Genomic DNA, 24,085 nt, shown 5'->3' with positions numbered 1-24,085 from the left:
AAGCAAGATGTCCATATACATACAGAGCAAGTTTGAAACAAAACTTCGGAATATGGGAGTTTTTGGAATATAATAATTTAAAATGAACCACAAAGTGATCTTGCCGATGTTTCCTTACAATCTTATAATCATGTTATGAAAATTTTAGTGTTTGTATTGCCTTATCAATATAAATGGTGGACTGGTGGAGTATCACAAATAGGATCCTACAACCTGTTGTACAGTAGCATTGCACAACATGCCCATATATTTTATATTAAACTACCTAAGCCTAATAAAATTAAAAAAAATTCTACGCATCTCCTTTTTTCCCTAATTCTGATTTCTCTTCAGTCGACAAACCCTCATCTTTCCGTTCTTTAAATTTCTCTTAAATGGCAGTCGACAAATCTCCATTCTCTATAATTCTCATTCTAAAACGGTGAAAGGAAAGCAATTGACATCATCATCAAGCAGGAAAAACGCATCTAACAATATTTCGGTGAACGAGAAGCAATTTACGTCATCATCAAGAAGGAAAAATGCATCTAACAATACTTTGAGATAAATTTCTGCACCAATTATACGAACTATTATTAAAATAATACGAGCTAAAAAAATGCGAGCACATAAGAATACGAGCTATTAAAATAAGAATACGAGTTAATGAAAAAAGAATACGAGCTTAAAAGGATCACGAATTTAAAATTACGAGCACATAAGGATACGAGCTATTAAGATAAGAATACGAGCTAATTTAAAAAGAATACGAGCTTAAAAGGATCAAGAGCTTAAAAATACGAGCACATAAGAATACGAGCTATTAAGATAAGAATACGAGCTAATGTAATAAGAATACGAGTTTAAAAGGATCATGAGCACATAAGAATACGAGCTAATTTAAAAAGAATACGAGCTTAAAAGGATCACGAGCTTTAAAATACGAGCACATAAGAATACGAGCTATTAAGATAAGAATACGAGCTAATGTAAAAGAATACGAGTTTAAAAGGATCATGAGCACATAAGAATACGAGCTATTAAGATAAGAATACGAGTTAATGTAAAAATAATACGAGATTCAACTATTTTCATGCATTAAAAATTTTGGATAAAAAAATTTCTTCAAGATGGTGCTCACGAGTCACGCCATATGATTTGTTCCACATAGTCAATTAATTATAATAGTTAAAGGGAGAAGATGATTCATTAACTGGATAATGGAGGAAGATGAAGAAGGGAGTTAGAAAAATATAGAAGGAGTTAGAGAGAGAAGGGGGATTGGATTGAAAATTGGACTATGTTGCTTTTTTTTTTTTTTTTTTTTTGTTTGCAAAAGTATTTGAAAAAAGACTAAAATAACCTCGGATGTACAATAACATTGTACATCCAGTTGTATAGTCTTGGAACTACTAGAATATTTTCACAAATAGGATTATGCATCCTGTTGTACCATAAGCATTGTACAACCAAGGTATAAAAATTCGAGCTTATATATATTTTTTCTGAGCTAATTCAAAGTTTATGTTTTTAATGTGTAAATGGATGAGTTTAATACTTTCTAATAAATCTCATATTATTTAACATAAAGCTCGGATATTTTATCACAAAGCTCATATTCTACACTGTACAACATATAGAATTGGTTGTATAATCCATGAATTTGAATATTTTTGTTGTTAAGATTATGGGTTATTTGTTTTACATTATCCTTTATATATGTGGTTTTAGTAAGGTAGTTGTACTTTACTGCATGAGAAATTTTCTTGCTCAATTCTTTCATTTGTTGTTTTAACCTTTTTAGTTAAGTCACCTTTAGAGTTTTTATTTACCGACCTACTGTTTTTTTGAAAATTATTGATTACTTTGAACAAAATACATACACAGTGATTTACTATATATTGTTTGCTAAAAAATACTCCGTAGTTGTCTGGTATTTCTTTTAGTGATGACTTGATACATGATTTCTCTTCTACTTCTTATTATTATTATAAAGTTGCACCGTTAGAGTTTAAAAAGTAGCAAAACAAAAATAAAACATGTAAATTTCACGGGTCACAAAATTAGTTAGTCTTTTAAAAGTTTTAATACAACTATTCAAAACCTAACGTGCAAATTCTACTAATTGCAATAGTTCAATGAAGAGCATGAAAGGTTAGCTATTCCTACCATACATTAATCAAACATGATAAAAAAAATTAAAGAGAAATGCAACAATTAAGAATTAGGAAGAGTAGATAATCTTACAAAGCTTTAAGAATTGAAATACATGTTCAAATTACACCAAGAATGTAAGCTTAGCCTTTGATAATTTGATTATAACTCACTTAATTAAGGAAATATTAGCATAAATAAGGAAAGATTACGTTTTTCTCACTACAAGATTATTCAAAAGCAAGCTAATTTTTTATGGTAAGGAGGTTAGGGTATAGAGCGCTGGCCGCGGTTTCAGTCTGCGGCATAATCTTACGAAAGCCATATCTTCTTCGTTTCTTGGCCAAATAAGGCGTAGGACCTGCCGTTGGAACGCTAAGATCACAAGCTTTCACCTACATTTATCCTTGAGTCGATACAAGCTATGTAACTTGAGATATACTCGTTTGAAGTTGACCCTTGTGAAATCGAGTTTTCAATTCTTCATTTTGGCTTTTGTTTGTGCATGCCACGGTTTCAATTCTTCCTCTTACTTCTTTGACTTTGCACTTATTCCTTTGGCTTACTTTTTTCGCCTTGGTTTACCATGGCTCGGGATTAACCCCTTGACTTTGACATATCATCATCTCGATCTCTTTAACTTGGCTTTGACAAAATGAATTCTTCTACTCAAGTCACCAACATAATACACTTACACAAACCTCAAGACATAAAAGCCAAAGATAATTGCAATTAACCAATTTTACAACAAAAACGGAATAACTGGCGTATACAATGATTCATGATCAAAACCGGATATTTTAGTAAGTTTATTGAACTAAAACGATCTAATTAACCCAACACAGTTTGACTATATCAATGGATTAACATCTGTCCATGGTAAAGACATTTGATGACTGTGATTGTGCCGACTAAGGTTATTGTGAGTGGTGAACTCAACCCCAACTTAGTTTAAGAGACTATTCTCTAGCAACCATTAATGGGCCATGAGGACCTGTCTGCAATTTCGGCATCCCCAAAGACGGCCGCCTTGGAATGCTATAATCAAGTCCCAACATCGGTGTTTGCGAAAAGGAGTGGTTGCATAGCCAATGGATAAGTCTCAGACAAGGGTTATATATAAATGATGGTTTAGGAGTTGATAATTATCGTGACGACCACGAGTAATGCCTGCCAGAAGGCCAACTGACTAAATAAACTAGGAAATGAATCAGGGAGGCATAATGTAAAAATTGAGAGAAAGGGCCACCAGCATAAGGTCAGTTGTTGTCCTAAAAGTGACGATGAAAATTTACATTCTTAATAGGCACAAACATCAGACTTATCATGAACGCGAACTTTTCTAGCCGATAACAAGCGAAACCCACCTTTACACAGTTTTAGAGAATAAGCAACCACCATACTCACAGTTACCAAGTCAAACATAGTGTAAGAGATTAAAATTCAAACTACAAAGATACACAGTAATTCATACTTATAATTTCTACAAAAGAAAAGCACGGACAAAAGAGTGAGTGAACAAAGGGGTGAAGATGAAAGGTCTGACATAGCCGATTCCGAGTCCTTGTTTAGCTGGCCTAGCTCATTTAAACCCTCGCCTAGAAATTGCGTATAAGACATTTGTAGAAAACAACTAATAACACAAATGAAAAAAAAATTGCATCAAATTGAAATGCATAACTCAGAACCCTATTTAGATAGGAATAATGACCTTTTCATTGATTAAAAAAAGAATTACAAACATTGTACAAATAAATCCATAATAAGTCAAATCTATACTATTTCTTATATAACTTATAACCGAATACAAAGACTAGACAAATTTGTATATAGTAGTGGTTCTTACCCATCTCTTCCAAAACCAATGGGAACTCCAAGCCTGACAATCTCAATTTTGCTTGGTTTGGGTAGGAGAACCAAAACAAAAACTAATAATATATCCTATAATATAAGAGGGAAGCAAACCTGGTCACATTTTCATTACCGTCGAAAAAACACATTTTATGCGAATATTATCGTGGCAAAATTTTAGTAAATTGTGATAAATACAAATATATTGTGGCAATATATCTACAATATATGCCGTTTTTTTTCTTACAAGCCCTCTTAGTTTGCGAGGGATAATACGACTGTACTTGGTTAGATTCGGTTTTACATTTACATCCCTAACGTAGAAATTTCATACGGGACATTCATACAAAACGACTGATAATTACATCCCTAACTTTTGCGATTTTGTTTTTCATTAATATTGTAGGTAACTCTATTTTGTTTACTTATGCTTTATAATATGTTTGACAGGTGTTTCCGCTTCTTCTCTCCCGAAACTCACTAGACCAATTTTCCATATTCTATCACCTAGGTTCATGGTTAGGGGGTTTTATGCCTAGTATAGTTGTCGTTTCAACTATTAAACATCAAACATGGGCTTGGAGGGTTGCATATGGGGGATTGGGAGCCTTGTTGATTTTGATTTTCACAGTTTCACTTTTTCTAATTGAAGTCCCAACATCAAAAAGATAAAAAAAAAGCAGCTTCATTTTCCTATTTGATAAAACGGGCAAACATCCCATTTCTAATTATCAAAACCATTTCAGGTATGATACCGATTTTTTCAGTGGTTGGGGTACTTCAATTCTATGGACCTCTACTCTTCAGTTCTGCTGAACTTTCCTCCAAAGCATTATTTACCCCTTCTTTAACTATATCCCTCATTCAAATAATTTCCCGATTAGGATCAATTGTATTTGTGAGATTTCGGGGTAGAAGGGAGCTCCTGTTTGTCGCTGCCTTGGCCAATATTGTCTCAGAGGTAAAATATTCGTTTTTAAGTTTTTCTCATTTATAATTTTTCAACATGCTTTGTTCTTATTGCTATAGTTCTAAAAAAATATAATGGAGAAAGTAAAACCAAAAGGATCGTCTGACTAAGTATTGGAAGAATGGCGCAAGCTTTGTGGCGTCGTCAAAAACCTCAAATGCCGTTTTTGGTTCACTGCCAACCTTTCTAAACGTTACGAGGCGGCTGCTATGACTAATCAGGAGAAATTGAGAATTGCTGTTCTACTGTCGAAAGCCGCATTTCAGTTTATTCAAGGTTTTACGTCAAGCGAGTATGTGGTACCCGTGGAAGTGAAAGCAGCAGGATATGATATATGTCCTGGCGAATTGAGTTCCATTGTCGAGGGTCATGATCTAAAGAAGGTAACTGCACATGGTGGAGCCAATGGTATTGCAAATAAGCTATGCACGACAGCTAAGTGTAGACACCTCGTTTCTGCACCCCTCGCAAACCACCCGGTGATGATTGGGCCGCATGTTTGATTCGCGGAACGATTAGTGACAGTTCGTAAGATTATCGTCAAGTGATTGCTCAAATATAAATGTCAACCTCTTAGTTGTCATCTACGTGCCGATACGGTCGTTTTGGCAGTAATTAGAGTACATTTGAGTCCGGTCAAAAACCGTCTCCATTTTTCGATATTTGTTAAATCCCGAGTCGGAATGTTCTGGAATGTTCCGGATATTTCTATTCCATATTCACCAAATTTTATCTTTTGGCAAATAATATCCCGTAATATTCAAAAGATAATCAAATTAAATCCGTCCTACCATAACTAAAACGCGGAAATCTTTCTTAGCGGAGGAAACCTCACGGGAACAGACGCGACAAGTCTTTGCGCCTCTTCCAAGAGACGCAGTGGCTGCTGCGCCTCTTCCCAGGCCCTTCTTTGCATGATTTACGTATCTTTTTTATATCTTTCCGAGATTCACTTCCAAAGAGTCTCCGAAACCCTATTCCGCCGCGTGATTAGTATAAATAGGAGCTTTCGTTCCTCATATTTCTCACGCGAGTGTCCGCCCTTCTCTTCTCCCTTTGCATTCTAGACTTCGTTCTTACTAATTGGCGCCTACGTGCTTGGACTTCCGACCACGTAAGCTCGGATCTTTCCGGGTACCAGCCTCTCCGTTGCATGACCGACCAATTTGACCACTACACTCAATCAATCTAATTAATTAACTTGTTAAATCGTTTTCCTCTTTCGAGGGCACTCTTTCCTTGCATTCGCGTCGAGCATCACTAATCGATCTTCTTAGTTCTTCTCGTTCCGTCAACATGTAAGTCTGAGGGTGTATTAATCCTTATTTATTTATTGTATTTTTAACAATTGTAAGGTTTATGTCGAAAGCATTGCATTAAAACTGATTTCTAAAACCGTCTTTAAAACCTGTTTTGCGGATTTCGATGAGACAGACGATCGAGAGAAAAGACGCAAAGAATCGCGCGCCTCTTCAAAGGAGCGCAGCAAGAATCGCTGCGCCTCTTTGTGAGGCTGCCGCAGATTCTCGCTTCTTTTCTTCTTCCTCCGTCCTCGCAATTCGTATCAAATTTATTTGTTTTGTTTGTTAAATCTGTTAATTCTCCGTCATAAAATCATAATAATTAGCATGTATATTGTATCATATATTTCATCATTCATTCACATGTTTAATCCATCTAATCCGACTTAAATCCCAAGTAATTCATATTTGCGGGTTTTCGTCACTAATAATATTCAATTCAAGTTCTAGGGATTCAATTCGTTCATGTTGAGTTTTAAGGATTCATTGTTGATATATTTTTCACCATGTTCATTGTTAATCCGCCATCAATTCATCAGGTTTAGTTAATTATTCGCTTGATTGATTCGTTCATTAACATCGACCCTTCACATGTTTAATCTGTCTTTAATTCCGTCTTCATCCATGTTCTGCTGTTTTATGACCTCAATCACATGTAAATAATCTGTAAATCACTTTCATCCGAGTACATAATCTAAACCAATCCCTTAAATTCGCCAATTAATGTTAACAATTGCAGTTTTGGCTTCACAGCCAGAGTTCGTCCTTGGAGGAATGACGCAAAGAATCGCCGCGCCTCTTCCAAAGGGCGCGCGATGTCTCTGCTTGCTTTGTTCGGGACGACTTCTGTCCCTGAACTCCTTTTCTGCCTTGACCTATATTAATTAGTTTACGTATCAATTAACTAATATTCGTAATATCGCTAATTCCTGTTCGTTAATTTGTTGTTTTATTCCTTTATTCCTTTTTTATCAAATCATCCGTTTTAGCGGTACTTTCGACATAAATCGCCTAATCCGTTGTAATTAATGTAATTCTTTTTATCCTAGTTATATTTATTGTATTCCTTTCATTGTTTTGTACGCTTCGCATGTAAACGAGCATTAAAATCCTACTTTGACCCAATTGTTTGCCTAATTAATTGTTCATCGACTTAGCTAATTTCACATGTTAGGATTAATCTATTGGATGTTGCATTGCATGCATATAGCCGACGATATATCAAGTACGAATAAACTCCATAATCATTAGTAGAGGCCGCTATCGAGGCGGGCGGGATTAGGTGTTCGATCAAAAGAGCTTCCTAATACGTACCCTCACCCCTTACTCCAGATCTCTGTGAGCACCCGTGTTCATTGGCATCCACGAGAGTCATTCTAGACATAGAATGCTAAGGGTAACGATTGCTTAGTGTTCATGTCACTACTTTGTGTCTTGACATGACATGAGGTATTCGAACGGTTCCAATTTCCCATAAAAATTGGTGGCGACTCCATACAAAATGCAAACGCTTGTTTTCGAGCCCCTTCACTCCCAAGCGCGCCCCGGCGGCCCCGTCACGGTTTGGCGACTACTGGGATTATACACTTACGTGTAGCTAGGGTGAAACTTGAACAAGGTTAGGGAATAAGTTTGTGCAAGACAATTGTCGGTTTTCATAACTCGGTCTTCCTAGACCGTTTAATTCGGCCTTCCTAGGCCCAACCCAACCTATTCGACCAATCGTCCCGTCTAAACGGTCCTAATTCTTATTTGGGCCTAAGGATGGATAGCGGTTGACGTCATCCATACCATGATGCTTACTCTTGTTTGTATCAAGGGCCTTCACCACTTGAGGAAATGGACTAGGAATCGGCCTTACTCTTGTTTGGCACGAGCCTCTCCACAGACTTCGGGTTTGATGGTTCGGTATGGCAACCCACCCTTTAAACCAAAACCCTTCTAAAAGCACTCAGCATCCCGTTATAATGCTTGTATAAATGTGTAAAACTCTACATGATCACCATTTCTAGACAAAACCGTGACAAATTTTCAAAAATCAAAACCCAATTTCAAATCAAGAATTTCGAAATAAAGGCCTTCAATTAGCGCAAAATCCGGTCAAAACTCTGTCCGTTTGTCGTGTCAAAATTCGGGCCACAAGCCCATTTCAAAACCTCACTTCGAGTCCACTCCTACAACTACACTACAGTTGGCTAGGACACACATTTTCAAAAGACCTTGTCTTTCTTCAAAACTCACTCAACACAAGTGGCACACACCCACTTCACGAGTCAAAACTTTTCCTCTTTTAGCAAGTGTGATAGAATGGTCGATTGTGTTTTGATTCGTCGCCGATCTCTTACTCAGTTTTCAAGATGCCTGGGTCAAGTGATGATACGAGCCTCCAGCAAATTCAGGAAAGTAATGATCGAATCCTAGCCGCGCTAGCCCAAATGCAAGTTACCCAAAACCAAACCTATGACCGCCTCGAGCTCATCGAGGGCCGTATCTTTGACGTAGAGGGAAGGTTGCCTCCCATTAAAGGTGAAGTACTACAATTTTCCGATGACGAGTCTAAGGATGAGAACCCTCTCATGGGGACGACCGCAGTGAGAGAAAAGGCTCCAATACCTAGAGGAGCAATTGATGTACCTTAAAGGAGATGACATTTACAGGGAGAACAATCGTAAGTATGAAGCCGTCAATTCCAAATTGCCCACTAACTTTAGCATGACGGATATCCCTAAGTTCAAGGGACATGAGAACCCTTTGAACCATATCCGTGCCTTCAAGGATTACATGTCTATCAAAGGCATCAAACCCGAGATGTTCTTAAGGATCTTTCCTTCATCTCTCGACACCATCCCAAAGCAATGGTTCTACACTTTAGATCACAAAAAGGTCGCTACTTGGGAGGACGCCGCGATCGAATTCTCAAAACAATACGCGGATAATGCCGAGATCCAAGTCAATATGCGCACTCTAGAGGTTCTTACCCAGAATGACAAAGAAGGATTCACCGACTTTCTAAGTAGGTGGAGGAAGACTAGTACTCAACTAGTAGAACGCCCGGATGAGGCCACTCTTGTGGAGAAATTCGTGGACAATCTCAAGCCCATATATGCCAACCATTTGAGATATCAAAACATCAAGACTTTCAAAGACTTAACCGTGTTAGGGACACGAATTGGAGATGACATCCGCAAAGGACTCTTGTCCAAAACGGTAGGTCGAGGATATCAAGGGTCCACGAGTCGTTCATATGGCTCTACTAGCAAGACCGACGAAGTTAACCTTCTCGAACCATCCAAGAAAACTAGCCCACCAAGGAAGTTCACAAACCTTGGGGATACATACTCCAATGCTCTAAAAAGGCTAGTGAAGCAAGGCAAACTCCAACCCATTGGACCTACTCCCGAGCCCGAAAGGAAGTCCAAATTCTGGGACGAAAATTCCTACTGTGAATACCATAGGGGTAAGGGGCACGACACCGAAAAATGCTACAAGTTGAAACACGTGCTTCAAGATATGATCGAAGATGGTCGACTTCCAATTCCACCAGGAGGTAAGCCTAATAACACTCAGAATCCTCTTGGAGTTCTAGTGATTACAAGTGATGAATCTACCTTAGATTGCTCACATCTCATTTCTCCCGCCGAGGACGAAATTCAGGCAATTGAGAAAGAAAGACTCTACTCTACCATCTCCCCTACCATTTCCGACTTCATCGCCTGGGCAAGGAGTGTAGATAGACAAGTGTGGGAATTAGAAAGCATGGTAATGATCTTGCGCGATCCCAATGCAACACCTAAAGAACGCGTACCATTGATCTTCTCTCAAAATGCTACTATGCAAGAAGTCATCACCGTGGTCGATAAACTAGTCGATCAAATCATACAACTAGAAAGTGACATCATGAGGATGAGGGAACTAGCCGCAATCAATGGAGTTTGGGCCGATGACGATGAAGACGAATATCTCATTGAAAACTCTTTAGTCAAGGAAGTAGTCCAAAATGGCGAAGACCAAGATGTGGATCACCTAACTCGCTCGGGTCGTCCATACCAAAGCACTACTCAAAACGGTCCCACCAATGTCATCACACCAAATGACAACGAAGACGACCCCACTGATCATTTGCTCAAGCAATTACAAAAAACCAAGGCTGATCTTTCGGTCTGGCAACTAGTGGCGAGCTCATTTCCACACCGCCAAGCTTTACTGCAAGCCTTGGCCAAATTGAATGTGGCACATAACTCTACTCCCGAAGATATAGTCAACTTGGTCTTCCAAGAATCCCCGAAACTAAGTAACCCTGTTACTTTCTCGGATGAAGACTTGCCACCTTTTGGCGCCAGTCACAACCTTGCTCTATACATCACCGTCATCTGTCTAAAGAAGAATGTGCCAATGACCTTGGTAGATGATGGCTCCGCGGTCAACGTCATACCCCTCAAAACGGCACACAAACTAGGCATGAGAGAGTCGGACTGGACTCCTACAAATCAAGGTGTACGTGCATATGACGGTACACGACGAAAAGTGGTAGGACTTGCTAACCTAACCATAGCAACGGGACCAATCGAACGAAAGGTTAACTTCCAAATAGTGGACATCGAAGCTTCATTCAACATACTTCTGGGAAGGCCTTGGATTCATGCTTCTAAAGCAGTAACATCCACCCTTCATCAAAAGATCAAGATCCCACTAAATGGCAAAGTTGTGACAATCACTTCGTCACCCATTAAGGCCATAATCGAGAAGCAATCGAATAATCAAGTCCTTGCGGATCCCATATACGAACTTGGGGGCTTCCAAAGTGTAAATGTCATAGAAAGTGAGTTGGCACCCTTGTACTATAATCCCTACTCCAACTTGGTGGTCAACCACATTCTCAAAAACCAGGGATACTTCCCTGGAATGCCCTTGAACCCAGTTCGGAAAAACACCTTCGCGCCATACAAGAAAGGCAACTCATCGAGAATACCACTTGGACTAGGGTACAAACCCACAACAGAAGAAGTTCTCGAAATGCTCGCCCAAGTCCAAAACCGCAAGTATGTGGGAGTCCAAATGAGGCCATATCTCCCTACCTTGAATGGATACTTCGTTCAGGAAGGAAGTTCGGAACTCTTTCATGGATTTCCCGAACCTTGGCATTACCTCGAAAAGAAGTTAGCCGGAATCGAGATCTTTCACGATTGCTACTTCATCCCTCCAGAAACGGTTCCTACCGTCAAAACCCGTCAAGCACCTTGCTTAGACGAACAAGCTGTTAGCCTCCTGTTTGGAGAGGACCGATTTGTTAGGGCGCGCAGATGAGATCATTACTACGATACTTCAAGACGATCGCTTCAACCCCACCGCTTTGATCACAGAAATCGACACCAAGCAGCAGAAAGGGTGGAGAAAATCAATCAAATGGACCAACAGTCAAGGAAGACTCTTCAAGCTCACCACTGGAGAAGGAGAGATGTTCAAAGAAGAACCAGAAGACGACGAATTCGAATCAGAGTCGGAGTCGGAGTCAGAGTCAGAGTCTAGAGGAGTCATTAGAGAGTCTACTCCTGTCGTCATCCCCACTCCCCTCGTTTCTCCTAGCTTATTTTCGAGTAGTCACAGTAGTTCGGGAAATGCCCCAATTACTGTCCCTTTGCCGCCACTATCCTTGGATCAGTTGGCTTCTTTGTTTCAACTTTACTCAAATCTTAATATGAATAAATCGGTTCGTTACTCTTTGCGTTATCTTGAGTGCATTCTGTTTATGATGATACCGAGGATGACCAAGACCCGGACTCGACCGAAATACCTCCTACGTAGCCAAAGAAATACTACAGGAAGGGGAAGGGGGACCTGTAATTGAGGACACCGAACCCATCAATGTTGGAACCGAACTAGAACCCAAAGAACTTAGGATAGGGACTACCTTGAGCTCAACCGAAAGAACCGATTTCATAGACCTCCTAAATGAATTCAAAGACGTTTTCGCTTGGTCCTACAAAGACATGCCAGGGATCGACAGGGATATCGCCGAACATAGAATCCCGATTAAGCCAGGTTTCAAACCGTGAAATGAAGCTTCGACGAATGAGAACAGAGTGGGCTCTAAAGATTAAGGAAGAAGTTGACAAACAATTCAAAGCCGGGTTCATCAAAGTTTCCGAGTATTACGATTTGGGTAGCTAACATAGTACCCGTGCCCAAAAAGGATGGGAGAATCCGAGTTTGCGTTGACTTTAGGGATTTGAACAAAGCAAGCCCAAAAGACGACTTCCCTCTACCTCACATCGACATATTGGTAGACAATACTGCAGACCATGCATTACTATCCTTCATGGATGGATATGCGGGTTACAACCAAATCAAAATGGCCATGGAAGACATGCATAAGACTGCGTTCGTCACCCAATGGGGAACCTATTGCTATATACAAGAATGCCGTTCGGATTGATCAACGCCGGAGCTACATACCAACGCACCGCGACTACACTTCTACATGACATGATGCATAAGGAAGTCGAGGTATATGTAGACGACATGATTGTCAAATCCAAGGAAAGAGAGGGACATATTGCGAACCTTCGCAAATTCTTCGCAAGGCTACGGAAGTACAATATGAGACTCAACCCTCAAAAATGCACATTCGGGGTGACATCTGGCAAACTCCTAGGGTACGTCGTTAGCCAACGAGGCATAGAAATAGATCCTTCCAAAATCAAAGCTCTGATCGAAATGCCACAACCTCAAACAGAAAAAGAAGTCAGAGGATTCCTGGGAAAAGTGCAATACATAAGTCGATTCATATCGAAACTTACGATGATTTGCGAGCCTATCTTCAAGAAGCTCAAGAAAACAGACCACACCATGTGGGACGACGATTGTCAAAAGGCATTCGACGAATCAAGGAGATATTGGCTAAACCACCAGTGCTCATGCCACCACAACGAGATCAACCTCTTGGTTTATATCTCACAGTAACTGAAACTGCCATGGGTGCTATGCTAGCTCAAACTGTAGGAAGTGAAGAAAGAGCTATTTACTATCTAAGTAAGAAGTTCTTGGAATATGAATGCAAATATTCACAACTCGAAAAGACATGCCTCGCTCTTGTGTGGGCAACAAAGAAGCTACGCCATTACATGCTTAGCTACTCTGTCAAGATATTCTCCAAAATGGATCCAGTCAAATACCTCTTCGAGAAACCCGTTCTCAACGGACGTCTGGCGAGATGGACCATGATGCTCTCCGAATTTGACCTCAAATATGTGCCACTGAAAGTAATAAAGGGTCGCGCCGTCGCCGAATTCTTCGCAGAAAATCCCATCAACGACGCACAAACCATAGATACTTGGTCATTTCCCGACGAGGATATACTTCAGACTGATGTAGAATCTTGGGATCTATACTTTGATGGAGCATCAAACCTAAGAGGATTTGGGATAGGAGTGTTGCTCATTTCTCCTGAAGGTGAGCATACACCGATTGCCGTCAAACTCGACTTCGAGGTGACAAACAACGCTGCATGGAGTATGAAGCTTGTCTCATTGGACTACAAGCGGCGATTAGTTTAGGTATCAAAACCTACGAGTGCATGGGGATTCGTCACGATCATCAACCAAATTACGGGATCCTGGAAAATCCGAAGTGAAAGCCTTGCACCCTATCAGGCCAGGATAGACCAAGTGGCTCAATTCTTTGATCATGTAACCTACTTACACCTACCTCGAGAGGAAAATCAATTTGCAGACGCTCTTGCGAAACTTGCATCTTTGATAAACATGCCAGATTACATGATGGAAATGCCTTTGTGTATTGAACGACGGTCGGAGCCAGCGTATGTCCATCAAATTACCGATGAAGAAGAAATCGCACAAGAACCCTGGTTCCAAGCAATCCTAAATTTCAAGCTTAACGGTACCTATCCGCCAGAAATGGACAAAAGGGGACAACGAGCTATACGCCTACTAGCTTCCCAATACGTCCTGATGCAAGGAGAATTGTACAAAAGAACACCTCTTGGTGTAGTCCTACGTTGCCTTGATCATTCACAGGCACGGAAAGTAATGGAAGAAGTCCACGACGGAGAATGCGGTCCTCACATGAGCGGGCCTATGATGGCAAAGAAAATCACACGTCTAGGGTACTATTGGACCACAATGGAATCCGATTGCATCAAATATGTGAGGCATTGCCACAACTGTCAAATCTTCGGGAACGTACAACACGTCCCTCCTTCGTTGCTCTATACAATGACATCTCCTTGGCCATTTTCCGCATGGGGAATTGATATAATTGGGAAAATAACCCCGGTAGGAACAGGAGGTCTTTGTTTCATCCTAGTAGCGATTGACTACTTCACCAAGTGGGTAGAAGCGGCTTCCTACACCGCTCTTACAGCTAAAAATGTGGCAAAGTTCATACAAAACAACATCATCTGTCGATATGGTTGCCCGCATGAGATCATTAGCGATAATGGGTCCCACTTCCAAGCCGAAACCGAACAATTGCTAGCCAAGTACAAGATCAAGCATCATCACTCCTCGCCCTATCGACCACAGACTAACGGCGCGGTAGAGGCGGCTAACAAAAATGTCGTCACGATCCTCAAGAAGATGACTGACAATTATAGAGATTGGCCAAGCAAAATACCCTTCGCTTTGTGGGGGTATCGTACATCAGTCAGGACGCCCACTGGGGCTACTCCTTTCTATTTGACCTACGGCATGGAAGCCGTACAACCAGTTGAGCTAGAGATACCATCCTTGCGTATTCTACTAGAAAGTCAAATCCCGGAAGCCGATTGGAAAAGGGATAGATACGAAGAACTCATCCTCCTGGATGAACGTAGGCTACGTGCCTTACATAATGTCCAAACATATCAAGCACGTATCAAACGAGCTTTCAACAAGAGGGTTAGGCCAAGAAACATCAAAGAAGGAGATTTAGTTCTCAAATCGGTTAGAGCTCTTTTACCTGTCGACCCGAGAGGGAAATTCAAACCTAATTGGGCCGGACCATATCTAGTCAAATCCATACTCCCAGGGGGTGCGGTTAGAATCACAGACCTGGATGGAAATGAGTTTTCAAACCCCACAAATCTCGACCAACTGAAACGGTACTATGCCTAGGATAGAACAGAAACGCGCCTCGCGTAAGCCTAAGTGTCGCTCTTGTGGCACTAAATAAGCGGCCCCTGGCCCATTTGAATGTCACTATGCTCTTGCATCTTGGCAAACTTGTCATCCTCATATCATCAAACAAACTAAAATTCGCACCTCCAGAGTAAGTAAAGCTCATGCTTATTTTCTATGTTCATTACAAGCTCTTGCTTCGAACAATTATTCTTTTACATTTACTCGAACTACGCGCAAGGGTTTGATTTCGCTTTCTTTAAGTGAATACGTAGGCAATCCTTCACGGGATTCAACCCGCCATCATATATAAAATAAATGTAAATAGAAGGACATTTGCATCGCATCTGAAATTCGACAAGAATAATTAAAGAAAATGCCAACAGTTTCATAACCATTTAACCTCTTTTATTTCATTCAATTTCTAATAATAATAGTACGACAAATAATAAAAATAGATAGGCTAGGATTCTAAAAATCCCTCCTTTTTATTACAACAATAATAATAATAATCAAATAAAAATAACTAAGACTTGGGCTATTCCTCCATTTTTCCCTTGCCCTTGTCGTTCTTGTCATATTTCTTGTCACGACCTCGAGCCGGGCGCTCTTGCACCACTTCAGACCTAATCACCAACGGTCTTTCTCGAGGCCTGACTCTCCCGTTCTTGTCAACCACCATCTCTGCGGCAGGAGTAGTCTTTGATTTCTTCGAAGGATGAATGACTTGAAAGCCGGCTTCTTCTTCTCCTTCGGTCAGATGCTTCTCTTTCTCTTTCTCTCCCTCGCGCACCTTGTAATCAACGGGCTCGCGCTTCCTCAGTCTTTCGCGCTCTTCCGAAGTTGCAGCCTTCCTCCACCTCAGATAAGAGTCCGACACCCACAAGGCATTGGAGGAGAAGCTCAGGAACCACATGTTTCTCTGGGCCCATTTCATAGCCCACTCTCTTCGGCTCTCGGTAGTCAACGCCATAGCAGTCTGCGGGACGGTGTCAAGCCTAGGGATCATCTGCTTCAACCCAACTTGCCTCATCAACCTCTCAGGAAAGATGCACACCATAAACTCCAATCCAGGGATGCGCACGGACCTAGTGGGATCTAAAGAAGACACCCCAGTGACAGACTTGAGGTGCCACCACGGTACAACCCACCTGATCAAAGGGCCGTCATCAGTTTTCAGCTTGTTCTTCCAATAGTCACAGACCCGGGTGAAGTCCACCATGTACAGCCGCGTCCTCATCAAAATCATACGGGCATGATAGGAAAGTGCATGAACTGGGGGCTCAAGCAATCGGAGCCGTTCCATGAGCCAAACCTACCAAGACAGGTATTAGACACCAAACAAAAAACGAAAAAAAAAAAAAAAAAAAAAAAAAAAAAAAAAAAAAAAAAAAAAAAAAAAAAAAAAAAAAAAAAGAGAGAAAAAGAAGGTGTCTTTTACCTGTAGGATAACGGGACTTCCCAAGAACGGCAGATCGCGGTTGGATTTCCTATCATCCAAACCCAAAATGATCTCCCCTAAGCACAGACAAGCTGGGCTCCTGCGCAGCTCCATTTGCTCAATAAGGCTCAAAAGGCGAGGATCACCTCTCAAGTCCTCATCAACATGTCCCTGAAAGACATACACATGCAACAAACAGAAGCCAAATGCTCTCCTTCTAGCAACATACGAGACAGTAGGGTCGGCCCTGTTGATGAATCGGTCTATAAAATCCAACATCCGCACGCCTTTTGGGGTAACAAGACGATCTACCTCGAGTCTAGTCAGTCCAAGCAAATCTCTGAACTTACTCTTATACCCTTGAGCAGTAGAAGGGATGGCAGGTAAGTGTTCGGGGTCCCAACCGCCAATAGCAGCAATTTCCTCTGGAAAAGGACAAATATCACCTCCTGGAAAGGCGAATACATGATAATTTGGATCCCAATAATCAAGGCAAGCATCTAAGAACGGTTTCACCACCTTGATGAGTTTCAAACTCAATAAAGACCCAAGATTATAAGCACCCATGTCGTGCTTTTCCGTGTTCGAAAACTCATTAGTCCATTCCTTCAAGCGAACCTCTAAAGTATTCATGATGATAATTTTCTCTTGAAAATTTATTATAGGAGTTTTAGGAGAAGCGACGAAGAAAAGACGGAAGAATTATATGATTCAAAGCTTCGGCGCTTTCTATTTATACTAATTTCTTTGTTTCCAAAATCCGTCAGAACAAACCCCCTCGGGAACAGGCGCGGCACTGCTTTGCGCCTCTTCAAAGGGACGCGACTCATCTTGCGCCTCTTCCCTGTGCTCGCTCTGTGATTTCCGCGTTTGGATCTTTCCTAATTCTATAACACGCGTGATTTCCTATTCCTATGGGATTTTATTTTGGTAAACTACGGAAGTTTACCATGTTTTGGGATTTCCTAATTTCGCGGGCACGCATTCCGAGGCGACTTTGACATTTTCGCCATTTTATCACATTTGTGTATTTAATTGTCCATTTAATTCTTTTTATTATTCAAACTTTCATATATTTATTTCATTTTCTTAATTTCTTTTGCTACATTTTCTAACTTATGAATTTCTATTTTTCTTTTTTTTTGGGGGTAACCCTCCCTACCGTCCGGTCATTTGTCATTTCATTTCCGGCAAAATTTTTGCATTTTGCGTTTCTTTTGAGTCTCATTGTGCGCTAATTAAAGGCCTTATATGTATATATAAAATGTGTGAATCGCGTGATTTTCCATGTAAATTTCGGCAGCATAACGGCATAAACCGTTATCTACCAAACCTGTTCAAGAACTAACCTGCAGGTACAAACAAACAACCCAGCAGCAAAGGCACTCAGGCCATCATATATACAGCAAAAAGCAAATATACAAGCAAACTGGGGGCTCGCGCCCCGAACAAGTCCAGATGTACAAGCAAACTGGGGGCTTGCGCCCCGACCAAATCAAATCCAAGAAAACTGGGGGCTCGCGCCCCGAACCAAGTCCAAAAATGTTTCAAAATCAAAATGTACAAATCTACAAAACTACACAAGCTACTGCTGGGCACCCTCCAACTCAGCAACTCTCGCCATCAGAGCGGCGATCTCGGCATCCCGAAACTCGAGCTCCCTCGACAAACGAGCCGTCTCCTCCCGAGCCTGGGCCAACTCTCGTCCTGACTCGCGGTCACCCTGCAAACAGCAACGAGTTGGCTCACGTCAATCAACTCAATTGGAAAACCAAAACTCAAAAAAAAGAAGATCGAAAAATGGGTACAAAGGTTCATACCTGACGACCTCGACCACCGACGAGTGCCTCAATGGCCGTAGCTCGTAGCCGGTTGGCCACCCTCCATAGTGCCACGAACCGAGATGGCGCGACCTGCATTTCAAAAGGAAACTCTCAACAAATTAAACAAATTCAGTCAAACGTGTTCTTACACGAAAACCATGCAAAATGGGAGCTCACCCTCCGAATCGATCTTTGCCAGTCATCTAGGCCAAGATCCGTCACGGCTACGTCAAAGTCACGTAACTCGAGAGATCGTCGTCCTCCCGGAGCGTCGGTGTACTCGAGGGTCTCGGGGTACTCTGGGGGCTCGATGCCCGCCGCCTCAACCTCCTACAAGGACAAAACAACTCTCGTTAATCGATGATCTTTCGTCGCAATTTTCGAAATCAAATCAACAAGAAAACAAAAGATACTCACCACTACCGGCCAATAGGCCAACCTCCCGTAAAGGAACGCCGAGTAATCCTCCTCGGGGAGAAGAAGGTCGTCGCCACCGGCACCGCCAGGTCCGCCTCCCTCTCGGCCTCGAAGGCTCCTAAACATCGTCCTAGGAGGATCGACGGGAACCGTCAACGCGCCCGAAAGCACCGACGAGCTAACCGCTCGCCCGGATACCATACGGGACCCATCGACGTCCACAAACGAGCAGCCGACTCGAACTCCTAGGACGAAGGGTCTCAAAGAACAAAGGGAGGCGCTCCAGCGTACTCCGCCCAAGGTCCTGGGCACCTTTGTCACAATATGAAGGCAAAGGTCATTCCTATGATCAATTGAAAACAAAATATGAAAAGATGTGAATGAATACAAATGGGATACTCACGTTGCTCGGTGAAGGGCGTTCACATCCCGCCGGTAGACGTTGTGAGAAGAACGCTTGCTCTTCGTCCGGCACATGACCCAATCCCTCACCACGGGATAGGCCCTCTCCAACGGCTCCGTCCTCTTGGGCGCGAGGTCCGGAAAGTAAGAGTACACCCACGCCTGTGAAACAGAATAGTCAATGACGATCTTTCGATCTTTGATAAAAGAAAGGAATTTACGTTGATCTAAAGGAAGGTTCATACCTCCAAAGCGGTCCGGTCCGACGGCGCCGGGAGAAGTCCCCTTCTCCATCATCTCTGGGCGAACCATGGCCCTCATAAAGCGGATGAGGACCCAAAACCAGCGTGATGACCCGGTCCCAACGCCCTAAGGAACTCGGGTCGAAAGAAAGGGGAGAAGCTTCGTCGTGACCTCTCACCCTTGTCTCGAGGTAAATCGAAGACAAGAACCACCAAAGCCACGACGAGCCCTCTGCTACTGTACAAGGAGGAGGAGCCGTCTCCCTCCCATCGATCACCACCGATGCCGGGGTCTTCCCCACAAAGTAATCTCGAACATAGGTACTGGGTACCAAACCCGCACACGCAACGACCTTCGGCGACAAGTTCCAGCCGATCAACCTCCTCGCCTCGGCCGAGTCCGCCCTCATGCCAGCCTCCGGCCACACCATCTCCTCAGTCCCGCACGGCAGACCAGAAATCATGCCGTAGTCCTCCAAGGTGACTCCCACCTCACCAAAAGGCAGGTGAAATGTGGAAGTCGTATCCCAGAATCGATCCAAGAAAGCGCGAACCAAGCTAAGGTTGGCCCGCAACTTCCTCTTCACGATATCCCTCCAAACTGGACCGAGAGGACCAAATGCTCGCGCTCAATCATGGCCCTCTCCTCCTCCGACAGCCGCTCGTAGTGCTCCATCGCCGTCGTATACCCCGAGAACGACCGGATGTTCCCGGCCTCCTATCATGATTTGAAACAAAGCTATCTTTAGTTTTGGAATAAATTTAGAAGAGATTTGAACAAAAATGGAAAAGGATAGGTAATGAGTTAGGGAATTCCTATTTACCAAGCTCTTCACCGTCCTGTAGGACAAGTGACCCTCTGCAGCCCACACAAGGTGCCTACTCTCCCAAGTCTCAGCCCACGTAGGAGCACCTCTCAGCTGGCGACCCCCTCGTCCGAGGTGGGCCCGTCTCGGAATCTCCTCCTCGTCAGCAGCCTCCTCCTCGGGAACCTCCTCTGCAGCAGCCATCACCGCGGCGGTGAAGGCCTGCTCTAAAGCCTCCTCAACAACAGCGGCGTCTATGTCCATGGGATCTCTCCCGGAAGTAGAAGCATCGTCACCTGCAACGATTAAAGCAAATCCAGGCCGCGTCACATGACGACAAGCCCTTGTTAAGTAGTTTTCGAGCCTTCAAGGCCCAGAAATCGCCCCTTTCCGGCCATCCTTGGCCATGTTCCCGCCAAACCCAATCACTCATGTGATGAATAGGGTCAAGTCAAGTCAAAGTCAAAGCCTAGTTCCGAGTTCGAGTCGAAAATTCGGCAGCATTTCGCTATAATGGCGATTATGCCCTAAAAAGTGTCCTGCAAAAGTTGTCACAAACCAAACTTCCGAGATGACAGGAAGTTTACCCATCATCCAAGGGTCCCTACTATCAAATTTCATCACAAATGGGCAATCCTAAGGCCATTTTCGAAGCAATTTTCGATCTAAGCGTGAAACTAGTCTCAAAATTCGCTCAAGGGCTCAAAACTTGATGAAAATTCGAAGTAAATACATGGTTATGTTCCTAACATTGCCTACTACTCGTTTCTAGTATCAATTTGGCATGAAAAATTCATTTGGGGGAAAAGCCCCAAATTTTCGATCAATTGGGTCGAAAACCCTAATGTTCGCGGCTCAAAATTCGACAAATATGGAAGATTAATGCAAGATTAAAGCACATACCTCGATTAGTCATATTCCAAGCAAGCTTTTGAATCCAACCTCGACGAAAATGGTGAAGATTTGAGAGAGAATGGGGTGATTTATGTTTCGAATGAAATGAAATAAAACCTTTCTGATTTCGCGTTTTTACGCGGAATTGCTGAATTGGGGAACAGACGCAGCAGGCGCTGCGCCTCTTCCAAGAGACGCAGCTCTTGCTGCGCCTTTTCCTTTGTTTCCCTCCTGATAGATTTTCAAAAATTCGTTATGAGTTCGTTACTCGTGGGCCCATCTTTGGTGCGCCTCTTCCTCGATGACGTTTTATCACTTTGGTCCGTTTCGACGATTTCCTTTCGTTCCGGCCCGCATTTTATCCAGTGCGACAATATTTCGCAGTATTGTCCGAGTTCATTTTATCCCGCACAGCAGTATTTCGCAGTATTGCTCAACCATTTTGTCTGGCGCAGTAGTATTTTGCAGTACTGCTCGCTCGAGACTTTCTTCCATGACGATTCAGATGTTCCTAGTCGTCAAATCATTTTATCCGGTGCAGTAGTATTTTGCAGTACTGCTCATTCGAAGTTTCCCCCACGACGATCAAGATGTTCCTCGTCGTCGATAGGTCCCCAACAAGAGTTCGCTTGAGACCGACGCAAGCAGATTCGACTTCCAAATTTCGCGAGTCGCTCGAGACCGCCGACGAAGCGGATCCCCAGCAGATTTCTACCGACGTCCTGCTTTGTTTTCAATATCTCTTATTCCCGCGAAGATCGATTAAGTCTCGGTATGATCTCTTCTTATGGTGGCGAGCCTCCTTACGTAGTCTAATGGACTTTAAACGACCCTCCCCGATAGTCGACAGACTCTCAAATGTTCCCGACGACGGGTCCTTGGCTCGGACCCCCGAGCGCCTCGCGTCGCCATAGTCGTCGAGTTGTAATCTTCGATTGACCTGATGGCTATACTTTGACTTTCGCCTTGTCCAAGCCTCAGTCAAAGTGGGGGCTCTGTAGACACCTCGTTTCTGCACCCCTCGCAAACCACCCGGTGATGATTGGGCCGCATGTTTGATTCGCGGAACGATTAGTGACAGTTCGTAAGATTATCGTCAAGTGATTGCTCAAATATAAATGTCAACCTCTTAGTTGTCATCTACGTGCCGATACGGTCGTTTTGGCAGTAATTAGAGTACATTCGGAGTCCGGGTCAAAAACCGTCTCCATTTTTCGATATTTTGTTAAATCCCGAGTCGGAATGTTTGGAATGTTCGGATATTTCTATTCCATATTCACCAAATTTTATCTTTTGGCAAATAATATCCCGTAATATTCAAAAGATAATCAAATTAAATCCGTCCTACCATAACTAAAACGCGGAAATCTTTCTTAGCGGAGGAAACCTCACGGGAACAGACGCGACAAGTCTTTGCGCCTCTTCCAAGAGACGCAGTGGGCTGCTGCGCCTCTTCCCAGGCCCTTCTTTGCATGATTTACGTATCTTTTTTATATCTTTCCGAGATTCACTTCCAAAGAGTCTCCGAAACCCTATTCCGCCGCGTGATTAGTATAAATAGGAGCTTTCGTTCCTCATATTTCTCACGCGAGTGTCCGCCCTTCTCTTCTCCCTTTGCATTCTAGACTTCGTTCTTACTAATTGGCGCCTACGTGCTTGGACTTCCGACCACGTAAGCTCGGATCTTTCCGGGTACCAGCCTCTCCGTTGCATGACCGACCAATTTGACCACTACACTCAATCAATCTAATTAATTAACTTGTTAAATCGTTTTCCTCTTTCGAGGGCACTCTTTCCTTGCATTCGCGTCGAGCATCACTAATCGATCTTCTTAGTTCTTCTCGTTCCGTCAACATGTAAGTCTGAGGGTGTATTAATCCTTATTTATTTATTGTATTTTTAACAATTGTAAGGTTTATGTCGAAAGCATTGCATTAAAACCGATTTCTAAAACCGTCTTTAAAACCTGTTTTGCGGATTTCCAGTAGACAGACAGTCGAGAAAAGACGCAAAGAATCGCGCGCCTCTTCAAAGGAGCGCGCAAGAATCGCTGCGCCTCTTTGTGAGGTGCCGATTCGCTTCTTTTCTTCTTCCTCCGTCCTCTGCAATTCGTATCAAATTTATTTGTTTTGTTTGTTCGTCTGTTAATTCTCCGTCATAAAATCATAATAATTAGCATGTATATTGTATCATATATTTCATCATTCATTCACATGTTTAATCCATCTAATCCGACTTAAATCCCAAGTAATTCATATTTGCGGGTTTTCGTCACTAATAATATTCAATTCAAGTTCTAGGGATTCAATTCGTTCATGTTGAGTTTCTGGGATTCATTGTTGATATATTTTTCACCATGTTCATTGTTAATCCGCCATCAATTCATCAGGTTTAGTTAATTATTCGCTTGATTGATTCGTTCATTAACATCGACCCTTCACATGTTTAATCTGTCTTTAATTCCGTCTTCATCCATGTTCTGCTGTTTTATGACCTCAATCACATGTAAATAATCTGTAAATCACTTTCATTCGAGTACATAATCTAAACCAATCCCTTAAATTCGCCAATTAATGTTAACAATTGCAGTTTTGGCTTCACAGCCAGAGTTCGTCCTTGGAACAGACGCAGCAACTGCTGCGCCTCTTCCAAAGGGCGATGTCTCTGCGCTGTTCAGACGACTTCGTCCCCG

The 24,085-nt window shown here is 42.4% G+C and overlaps 1 pseudogene; it reads left to right on the top strand.

Moving 5' to 3' along the window:
* Positions 1-24,085, top strand: part of LOC141607355 (calcium-transporting ATPase 2, plasma membrane-type-like) — a 32,210-nt pseudogene that overhangs the window by 2,475 nt on the left and 5,650 nt on the right.

The sequence above is a fragment of the Silene latifolia genome, chromosome 10 (assembly GCF_048544455.1).
Source record: "Silene latifolia isolate original U9 population chromosome 10, ASM4854445v1, whole genome shotgun sequence".
In the NCBI taxonomy this organism is placed as follows: Eukaryota; Viridiplantae; Streptophyta; class Magnoliopsida; order Caryophyllales; family Caryophyllaceae; genus Silene; species Silene latifolia.
Note: the sequence above shows the minus strand (reverse complement) of the source record. Positions and strands in the feature narration are given on the sequence as shown.